Source organism: Lathyrus oleraceus, chromosome 7 (assembly GCF_024323335.1).
Source record: "Lathyrus oleraceus cultivar Zhongwan6 chromosome 7, CAAS_Psat_ZW6_1.0, whole genome shotgun sequence".
Classification (NCBI taxonomy): Eukaryota; Viridiplantae; Streptophyta; class Magnoliopsida; order Fabales; family Fabaceae; genus Lathyrus; species Lathyrus oleraceus.
Window position 1 is genome coordinate 449,857,335 of NC_066585.1, and position 12,090 is coordinate 449,869,424.

General features: G+C 32.0%; 1 pseudogene; it reads right to left on the reverse strand.

Annotated features, from left to right (window-relative positions):
- Positions 1 to 7,361: 7,361 nt before the first annotated feature.
- On the reverse strand, positions 7,362 to 9,109 carry LOC127101003 (NAD(P)H-quinone oxidoreductase subunit 5, chloroplastic-like; annotated as a pseudogene).
- Between the last annotated feature and the right edge of the window lie 2,981 nt (positions 9,110 to 12,090).

A 12,090-nucleotide genomic window follows, 5' to 3' on the forward strand; every position in this document is an offset into this window, starting at 1 on the left:
TAAAAAAGTTAATAAAAAGAATGTTTTAGAATGAGGATCGCTCAATAAGTAACCAAACTATCAAACCAAAGGGTGTGCTTGAATTATATTCAAATATAGTAGTTATTTCATAACTTAAGGTTATTTTTAAACAATTAGCTACACGTGCCCTTATTCAGGCTAATGTTAGTCAAGTTCAGACACTACCAGGTGGTTTTATGGGAAGGGGCATGCTAATGGTGATTGTGTTCCAGAGGGATATATAGAAGAGGTGTACTATGCTGAATTTTGCAAAGAGGTAACTCTTATTCTAACACTTATAGTGTAGGTTGGCATGATAACTCGAACATCAAGTGGAGTAACAACAAAGGAATTCCTCAAGTACAATAATAAGGGAACCCATCTCAACATGAAAAGGCTCTAGCTCAATTCATGATAGCCACTCAGACCCGTTTTGAACAAGTTGGAAAGACTCAGGAATAAATGATTAATACCCAGAGAGAGATGACAAAAATCCAAGATACCATGAGTGAAAAAACTGAAGAATCAATCGAAAATTTGGAAATGCAAATCGGTTAATTATCTTGGCAAGTGGCAGCACAAGATAGTTCAAGTGGGGGAGTTATTGGTAACATTATAGATAACTCAAAAAAAGAAAGTGGAAAGACCATTGAGTTGAGAAATAGGGTGGTACCTTCAAATCCAAAGGTATGTGATGAGAGAAAAGAAACAAGTGAGGGTGAGAAAAAGATTAGAAAATAGATAGCAGTTGAAGAAAGAGATTAAGAAAAATTCAAAGGGAGATAAAAGTAAGGAAAATAATGAATATGAAGTTAAGGGACTCACTTTTGACCAATTCATAAACAAAAACTCACCTTGGAGAAGGACTAAGAAGAAAATTATGAATGACCAGGTAGGTTTCAGCATAATCATTCAGAGAAAGCTTTCACCCAAACTCATGGATCCAGGTAGGTTTACTATTCCTTGTTATATTAATTCATTAACTATTGGTCATGTTGCATGTGACTTAGGAGCTAACATTCATTTGATTTCCACTCTCCATGATGAAAAATTTAAAGTCTGGGGAACCAGAACCAACTCAGATGACTCTGACATTATTTAATCAATCCATCATGTACCCGTATGGAGTTCTCGAAGATATACTTGTTAGAGCAAATGGCTTGTTGTTTCCAACATATTTCGTTATTCTTGATATGCCAAAAAACTATGAAACACTACTAATTTTTTAGACCATCCTTAGCAACCGGTAGAGCCTTAATTCATGTGGAAATGGGAGAGTTAATTTTGAGATTCAAAAAATAACATGTTGTGTTTAATGTGTTTGAAGTCATGAAGCGTACAAAGGAGAAACTTCAATGTTATAGAGTTGATGTAGTATAGGAGGTAGTTTGGGAAGTGTCTATGGTGAATTCTCTTGACACGATCAAGGAAGGATAAGATAAAGAAGTCAATGAATATGAGCATATCATGTCAAAAAGTGAGACCTTGAGTAATCATGAACCAAATGTCTATGTCTTAGTGGGAATACAAGATAAATATCTAAGATCCTTGAAATAAAATAGAATCCTCCACGGTTAAAGCTTTCTCTCTTGAGAAAATAACCAAGAGCATGTAATTGAATTCAAAGTCTCTTATATAGTTTGAAAAAAGAGAGACCTAGAAGAGTGTTGAGAAATAATAGGGGAAAACGTGGTTGGAACAGATATGGTCTAAAAGGGAGATATTAGACAAATTGCATGCACAAAAGCAAGTCCTATTTCAAACAAATTAGACATACTGATACAAGTTTGAAGGAAGAACTTGATTAGAAAAGCAAATAGTTAAGCTAGTGACTTTAAATAAGCGTTGCGTGGGAGGCAACCCATAGATCAGTGTTATTTAGCTTTATTTCATTTTGAGTTTTTATTTTAGTAATTCCCTTATCGGACTTTGATCATGTAATATCTAACTCTATAAATACACATACCCTTTTGTACTTCTCTTTTCTTTGAATTAATGAATCAATTTTCTACTGTTGTTTCTTTTAGTTTGGTTTGCTACCTTACCAATGCCAGTATGAAAAATAAAACTAAAAGTTACCAGAAAAAGAATGAACAAAAGTGATCAGCATTTAAGTTCCCTTACACATTTACATTTGATGAAGAAAAGGGAAGACAACTACTTATACTAAATCTCCGGATATCTCAGCTAGTAAGGTTTGATCCAAATATTTCCATTGTTCACTTTTATTTCTTATGAGAGTATCTGTACATCGGTTATTTTCTAGAATTTGAATTGTTTCTACTTAGTCTATTGGTCTGATGACTACACACTAAGATAATTGTTTGTGAAAACTCTGATCCTTTTTATGCCAACATTTTTTAATATGATTATATCCTTTGCTAACCACTTTGAGCCTTATCTGATCTTTTAGTGACATAACTTGTTTTATAGCCATTTGAATTGAAAGATTAAATCTTTCCACCCTCTTGGAAGTTAACAACATTTACGTTTGGGGTTGGAATACTAGAGAAATTGGTCAAAAGAAAGGAAAAAGAAATAAGAAGTTAATAATGACTTCTTCAAAAAAAAGTTGTGAAAAAGAAAGAAAGATGAATAGGACCAACAAATAGCATTCTCTAGTACCGAATAACTAGGAAAAGAGTGATACGAAAGGAATCACATAACATAAGGAAAAATAGGTACCTAATTCCAAAGGCTTAAACATACTATCTCAAAATATCCTACCCTAACATGAAGCATAATACAACCGTAAAAAGACCTCAAAATTGTGTGTTCGAACATACTTTAATTGACTTTGATAAAATTTTACAAAGTCATTGTTAAATGCTTTGATACGTTGATTGTGTGATTACCTTATCAAATTGTGTGAATAAAGGGGAGATGAGAGACAAGTTAGGTATTTGTGTTATTGGAAGAACTATTTCGAGTTAATTAGATTAAAGTAGGGAACCAACATGTTGATCAGAAGAAGAAAAGGTGACATTGATTGGTAGGGGTAAGCATTTTATTTCTAATGAAATTTTCAGTGTGCAAATAGGTTACTTGTGGGCAAGCAACATAATAAGTTTGTGGTTATGATGACAGTCGGTCATTACGTAATATTTGCAAAAAAATTGGACAAATCGGTGGAATAGTGAGAAAAGGCTAAGATAAAATATGGAAGAAGTGAGAAAAAATAAGTAAGAGGAAGAAATTTGGGACTTAGTGAAAATTTGGAGAAAAAGGAAGAAAATAAGACAATTTGCCTATATTTTTCTCGCGGCTGCAATGACGTCACGGCGCGGTCGCAATAGATACCAACACGGGTGTAATGCAGCAAAAAATCATACATGTTTTATGACCTTAAATAGAAAAAGTGGATATCTTTTTTAGGGTTTCGAATTCCAAAGAGAAAGTGACAAGAAATGAGCTTTTGTGGATGATTTTGGAGAGAATTGGAGACATTGGAGAGCACACTTTCAATGATTTGATTTATACTTATTATCAACTCATGGTAATAGTTTATTATACTATGAGTAGCTAATTTAATCTACATTAAGTCTTTTGAGATGAACCAAATTGTACCATGTTGGATCATATGATTGTTTCATATTAATTGAATTCCTTTATGTTAAAATAATTATTTAATTGTTCTTGCGTTCTTTGCTTTTTGTGTGTTGGAGAACATGCAAATTGATATATATGAGTAGGGATTATTGGCCATAAGTCTACCAGTCAGAACAAAAACAATTATTCAACTTAGTAATTAACTAGGAATAGGTAATTATAAGTTGTGGCTTTTGAATTAACGAACTTAGAAACGCCTGAATTAACTCTAAATTAGCCTAATAAATTAGACAATTATTGTGTAAATTAGTGAGTTGTACACCAAGGAATTGGGTACAGTGGTTTTGTTAATTCATCGTGATATTATAGCTTAATTGTAATTCAATTAATACAGAATTCATCGTGAGACTTCCACATCGAATTTTATTTCGTTAATTTTCTCACTCTTGTTTTCGTACCAAATCTTAATTGAACCCCCCCCCCCTCGTTATTTGATTTAAATCTCATTGTTATTTCCTTGTTTTAATTCGCAGTCCCAGTGAAGCCGAATTATTTTATTACTTCGAGGAGACTAATATGTTGGGTAGGAATATGGAGTAGAGAAACGGTCTAAAGGGGGTGAATAGACCCTTTTAATAAGATTGACCTCTTTTTCAAAAAGTAATGTAAGAGTTTTTCAAATGTGTGAAAGTTTTAAAGAAAAAATAGAGAGCTTATACTTGTATTGGATATCAATCACGATTACATATACACAAATCACAAATACCACATATCGTTCAAGGACAATACCCAAAAAGTTGCTAGCTATATCGGGTTGATAAATTAGTAATTACACGAGATATGTCATTTACACAAATTAAATTATCGTAGGTTTCTAACACCACTAGTCTGCGGGTTTTAATCACCAATAAAACTCAATTATGTTCAAGTTCTATAAAAACCTACGCTTACATGATAAATCGCTACCAATAGAAATTAACGATAAACTACGCTAAGTACAAAAAACCTGCACATGCAATAGCTAAAAAATTAAATTAAATTCAAGAGAGAGAGAGAGATAGAGAGATAGAGAGAGAGAGAGAGAGAGAGAGAGAGAGAGAGAGAGAGAGTACACCAGGATATATAGTGGTTGGACTTTATCGTCCTCACAAGAGCCTACTTCACTCTTCAATGGTTTACCATTCGAAGTTGTTTTCCTCCATTATGTTTTTACAAATATTAAACAAGTTTATACAATCACCAATCCACAATAATGATGAGAAAAATAAATCTCCTATCTAGATCTTGACTTGTATGCATATTGATGTTAAACTCTACGAAATATTTACTCGATTCTCACTTCTTGAATCTTCCAACTTGACCAATCTGTTCACAGTCTTCCTTTGTAGAAATCACCCCTGTTCCCACTAATTTCTAGAGCCATGAATTGTTAAAAGATTGAGCATAACTCCACCTTGTCTGTAGCCTTCTGATGACTTCTCGAGAAGTGTATTGATAATGTTGTAGTAATAAAAAGATTGAATTGACATGGATAACTTTTTAACAAGATAAAATGTGCGTAATGTATGTAAAATAGTAAAATAGGGGGGAGATGAGGCTTTTCGAGTTTATAATGCAAAAAGTAAATAAGAGTTTCAACAAAATTAGGAAAGCAGACTAGTTGTGTTTAAAAGCCTTTATTTCTCTATTGTTGATGTTTGAGCATTGTATGAATGATCTTGTCACTGTAACCGTACGACGAATTAACAAAGCCGCTATAATAGATCCCTCGCGAAATAACTCACTTATCACTACTTTGAGGGTCATATCCCTAGTTCATCAGCGTAAGCAGGATTCAGCGATGCACATAACATTAATTCCCCATGCCACTACTTGGGGTCTCCTATTCATATTCAAACAGAGTAATTATAATAATTGACTTAGGTCCAACAGATAGACTAATGTTCAGTATTCCATATGTGCCCACAATCAATTTAAAAGAGTATCTCACATAAAAAGCATTAAGAACAATAAACAATTGAATGGCATAATAGATAAAAAGGTTCATACAAAGTCAAATCAATATATTACCCAACAATAATGAAATAAGTTCATCATAACACAACCTAATCTAGAGGAACTTAGCTAGTCATAATTCATAATACAATACCACAATCGATAGATGAAAATAACATATGAATCCCCTTGAAGTAAGGACCTTCAATGACTTCCAATGCCCTAAAAATCACCCTTGATACTGTAAAATTCATGCTTTCCTCTCCACAATTCGTATCCCTTATCAAAGTGCAGAATTTTCCTTTAAAAAGAGCTCATAATGGATCAAAAGCGTCAGAAAAACCCTAGAAAAAGGGGTCATCGCACGCATGATGACTTGCGTGATGGTGCTGTGATTTTTTCTAAAGTTGCACTCTTTTGCTCCTTTTTTTACCCAAATTTTTACTAAGTCAAATGTCTCCACACTTATCTAATTTTTCCTAAATCATTAGTCTTTCTTCTTCCTTTTGATTCATCTTTCACTTGATTGATGATGATGCTTGAGAGGAGCGGCGTTGCTTTGGACTCATTCCCTGAAACAACAACAATAACACTAGAAAGTGCAAAGAGATTAGAAAAATAATAATAGGCTTAGAGAGAGTTTTTAGTCTCTCTTTCTTCTTTCAATCCCTTTCTCAAGATTTTGTCCTACTGCTCTTAAATGTGACATGCCACATAACAAAAATAATGAATTCAAATAAACTGAAATTTAAAATTTTCAAATGAAATAAAAACTTATTTGATGGGTGGTCTCCCATTAAGCACTTCTTTAAAGGCCTAAGCTTGACCTTTTAGTTTTTGTGTTAGGGCGACATACATGACACGAATAACACATCGTCCTTCTTCTTCCTTTTTTGGTAGGAATTCTATCACTTTCAGGAATTGAAGGTTTTTCTTCCATTTTTTTCCCCAGTTTGATAGTATCGAACAAGGCATAAATTTCATCCAATACTTCATATATTTCTCCTCTTTTATCAGCCTTGTTGCTAGGTAGAGGACTATTATTTTGTTGAAGATCTTGTAGTTAGATATTCACGTGTAAATGAATTATTGCATTTTGAGCTTTTACCACATATAATTTTCACCATTCCTTCTTCTATTCTTGCTTCTATTTCTTTATCAGATGGTGTGCACTTTTCTTCTTCTTTCTCTTTTTCAACTCCTCCTTCATCGACTACCCCTCATTCTTGTTTGATTTTCGTTCAATTTCCTTATATCTAGGATTATCTAAATTATTTCCATTGAAATCCCCACTAGATCTCAATTTTAGTGCTAATTTGTTAGATACTAGACCAAGTTGCATAACTATGCTCTCAAAGGATGCTTCTATGTCCCCTTGCAAGGTTTCTTGCTGGCTGTTGATTTTCCGGAAATTAGTTTGAGTAATCTTCATGAATTGGGTCAACGTTTATTTAACTTCTTCTTCATCGAAAACCTCACATGCTTGTTTGACTTCTCTTTCAATTTCCTCATATTTAGGACTATCTAACATATTTTCATAGAACTCCCTACTAGATCTCAGTTTTAATGTTAATTGGCTGGATATTTTACCAAGTTGCATCTCTAACTTCTCAAAGGATGTTTCCTTGTTACTTAGCACGATCACTTAATGCTTGTTGAGTTACTCGAAATTTAGTTGATTCATCTTTATAAACTGAGTCAGAGTTTCTTCAAGTTGAGATGACTCTCTTCAAGTTGAGATGATGAACCCTCCTCCCATGAATTATCAGTGTCAGGTTCAAGTTCTGAAGAATTTCTAGCATTTTTACTCCCGAAAAAAAGAAGTCCTTTCATTATTATTCATTGTTAATAAAGCTAATAAATGAATTTTCTTTTTTAATATTTTTTTTTCTTCTTTGCCCCATAAAGATATTGAATAGAATGAACTATTTTTCTTTCCATTGAAATTTTGAAAATGAACGTTTAAATATCCTTCAAAAACAAGTAAATAAATTCGAAACATATAAAATGCTGTTAATCCTGCGGTGGAACAAGCTATTATTGCGAAAATTGGTGAATACAACCAACTATCATTAAGAATCTCATCCTTGGACCAAAAACAAGCAAAAGGTGGGATACCACAAAGAGAAAGTGTACCTATTAAAAAAGCCGTTTTTGTAATTGGCGCATGTTTTGTTAAACCGCCCATAAGAACCATATTTTGACTTTGATCTGGAGAATATCCAACAATAGCTTCCATTGAATGAATAATAGATCCAGATCCTAAAAACAACAATGCTTTTGAATAAGCATGAGTAATCAAATGAAATAAAGCGGCGCGATAAGAGCCCATACCTAAAGCTAACATCATATAACCCAATTGAGACATTGTAGAATAGGCTAAATTTTTCTTAATATCTTTTTGAGCAATAGCTAAAGTAGCTCCTAATACTACTGTTATTATACCTATCAAAGCTATTCCAGTCATTATGGAGGGTATAACTATGAAAAGAGGAAGAAGTCGAGCTACAAGAAAAATTCCCGCTGCTACCATAGTCGCAGCATGTATAAGAGCAGAAATAGGAGTAGGACCTTCCATAGCATCTGGTAACCATACATGAAGAGGGAATTGGGCAGATTTTGCAACTGATCCGCAAAATAACAAGAGGGCACACAAAGTAACAAAAATAATATTCACCTCATTCTTATAAATTAAGTTATTGAATATTTCAAATAAATCTCTAAATTCCAAACTACCGGTTATCCAATAAAAACCTAAAATTCCTAATAATAAACCAAAGTCCCCTACACGATTCGTTACAAACGCTTTTTGACAAGCATTTGCCGCAATAGGACGTGTGAACCAAAAACCTATTAATAGATAAGAACACATTCCAACCAATTCCCAAAAAATATAAACTTGTATCAAATTTGAACTAGTAACTAATCCTAACATTGAAGTATTAAAAAAACTCATATAAGTAAAAAATCTCAAATAGCCTTGATCATGAGCCATATAACTATCACTATAAATGAGAACCAGAATACCAACAGTAGTGATTAATATTGACATAATAGAAGTAAGTGAATCGATCAAGTAGCCAAACTCTAAAGAAAGATCATTATTTATAGTCCAAGACCATACATATTGATAGGTAGAACTATTCTCGATTTGATGAATAGATAAATCGATCGAAAAAATCATAACTACGGTTAACAATAAAATACTAGGAAAAGCCCACATACGGCGAATATTTTTTGTTGCCGTGGGAAAAAGTAGAAGTCCTACCCCTATTAAAATAGGAACTGGAAGAGGGATGAAAGGTATGATCCATGAAGATGGATGTGTATATTCCATACAAAAAAAATAAATAAAGAATAAAAAATATTTAGATTCTTGATGAATTTTGTTTCTTATTCGTTTGTTTTATCTCTTTTGTAAAGGGGTTCGGTTAATAAAAAAGTGGATATAGAAATAGAATTGGATATTCTTAATTGTTCTGAATCTTTGCACAATGGTCCCAATATTGGAAAGTACAAAGTGAAAACCGGCCAATAAGAAAATTCCTAGTGAAACAAAATATTATTAAAAGTTATCTAGACACATGGTCAGAACTTCGTCTCAATAATACTACTAAATTTAGAAATGATGAATTATTGAAGTTTATATCATTAACTATTCTATTTTTATATCATTAACGATGATTTTTGTGAATAAATGAATCAAAAAGATAAAAAAAATATTTTTCCGTTAGATTTTATATTCACTTAAAAAATTGAAATTATAATTGAATATGTTTGTTGTTTGTGAGAACCCCTTGAATCATTACATTACTTGATTGAAAGGGTTCTCGACGATTTATGGAAAGTATATATGCTTTCCATATTTTGCTTTCTCAGGTTCTTTTAGTCAATTAGATGTAAATGAACCATAACTATGTAGTCCTATTCCTAATAGATTGATCCCAAAATAACATATCCAAATTATAAGAAATCCTATCGAGGCCACTATTGAAGAATTTATACCTTCTAATTTTTTCTTTTTTCTAGTATGTAAATAAATTGCGAATATGGTCCAAGTAATAAAGGCCCAAGTTTCCTTTGGATCCCAATTCCAATAGGAACCCCATGCCTCGTTAGCCCATACTGCTCCTGAAAGAATACCTACCGTTAAAAAGAGAAAACCCAGACTAATAATACGATAACCCCAACGATCCAATTGTTGAATAAATTGACACCTGTAATAATTTCTAGAACTAGAAGATGAAAAAGAAATTCTTCGTAAAACATTGTTTCTTTCATTCCTATTCATGTATTTGATTTCAACAAAATCAACTTTTTTTTTTAAAGAATCCAAATTCTTGCTAAAAGAAAGAATTTGGATGACTTCTTGAAACGTAATGACTAAAATAGCCACTGATAATAATGATCCACATAAAAGAGCTGCATAGCCCAGTATCATCATACTTACGTGCATCATTAGCCAATGGGATTGTAGAGCGGGTACTAATATTACGGATTGATGCATTTTGGTTAAAAGACCCGAAGTCGCAAAGCCTTGGGTAAAAATAACACTTGGTGCAATTATTGTACTTAAAAGGTTTTTATCCTTTTTAAAAAAAGGAACCATATGAAAAATGGAAAAACCCCATGAAAGAAAGATTAGGGATTCATATAAATCACTAAATGGTAAATGTCCCGAAAAAAACCAACGAGTAATTAACAATCCCGTTACACAGAAAAAAGTTATTATCATGACTTTTTTGGACAAATCATATAATCCTACAATTTCATTGACTAATAAGGTTATCAAATGAATTGAAATAACAATTGATATCAGGGAAAACGATATATGAGTTAATATATGCTCTAAAGTTGAAAATATCATATATATAATGAAAATAAAAATATCTATAATGAAAATAAAAAAGATATGAATACTCGGAATAGAAATAGGGAATTGAATTCATTATAGGACTTATGATTCTTTTAATTTAAAATAAAATATAGTATGCCATGCCGCTACTCGGACTCGAACTGAGATGCTCTAGCACTGCTTCCTAAGAGCAGCGTGTCTACCAATTTCACCATAGCGGCGGCTTACTCGAAATCATAATAACCAATTCTTTATTCAATCGTCGAGATTGAATAAAGTAAAGTCCTATATTTATTGAGTACATTTCTTTACTAAACATTTATTATATAAATTCATAATAAAAAAAAAAGTAATTTCATTTTTTCTAAATATTGAAAAGATATGAATATAGAAATATATTCTATATGGAATCATTTTATATTTAAGTAAAACAACGTTTTGATTTCTATATTTATTTCTATTATTATTATAATTTTCAATTTTGACTTTTTCAAATTAAAAAAAAAGCACTGTTGAAACTAGAACTATCTCGTTCTGACTTCAATCCAGTAATGAAAAAGAATTTTTTTTTGTAGTTGCTTATGACTCATTCAAAAAAATTAGATTATAGATATATTTAGAATATATTATATATTATTCTATAATATATAATATATTCTAAATAGATGTTTACTATTCTATATATAGTATTAGTAAATACTATTAGTATAAAATGACTATTAAAGAATACTCTTTAAATCGAGCTAATTCATAGTATTCTAGTCCAACATTTTTTTTCTTACAAAAAAAACCTTTTGAGTTACCTTAAAAAAAACCTTTTGAGTTAAAACCTTTTGAGTTACCTGAACCAAAACCTTTTGAGTTACCTGAACCAAAACCTTTTGAGTTAAAACCTTTTGAGTTACCTGTGAAAATGGATTCAGCTAATGAAAAGGCTTTCAATCCTGCCGTATATCCTTTTTTTTTCCAAAAATTCTTACGAATTTTTTTTTGATATAGAAGTGCGTTTTTTTGGAACTGGCATACAATTAGTATAGTTATCTCGTTGCTATAGAATGAGCATTTTTGCTGCAAGTTCCTTTGCATAAGCTTCAAACTTTGTCAAGCTAACATAGATCTTGCATGACTTTCTTGACCTTGCAAACAAAACAAAAATAAGAATACCTTAGTAGCACTGCACTAGATAAAAAATTGAAACAAAAATAAAAGTAAAAAAAATGAAACGTTGCACAAGTGCCGCCTTGTTAAAATTATCAACGGTCCCCAGCAGCGGCACCAAAAACATGATGACTTATCGGAAAATGTATCAATAGTGTCGCACTAATAAAAATATCCAATATACAAGGACTACTTTTTAATAAGACAAAATGTATGCAATATATAGAAAATAGTAGAATGTGTGTGTGTATGTGTGTGTGTGTGGGGGGGGGGGGGGATTTTGAGTTTGTAATGCGAAAAGTAAATAAGAGTTTCAACATAATTACTAAAGAGTCCGGGTTGTGTTTAGAATCCCCTATTTCTCTATTGTTGATGTTTGATGTCTTGTATGAATGATCTTATCACTATAATCCTACGGAAGATTAACAAAGCCGCTATAACTGATACCTCACGAAATAACTCACTAATCGCTACTCGAAGCCCTATCCATAGTCCACCAGTGTAAGTAGGATTAAACATGCAGAAAATGTTAA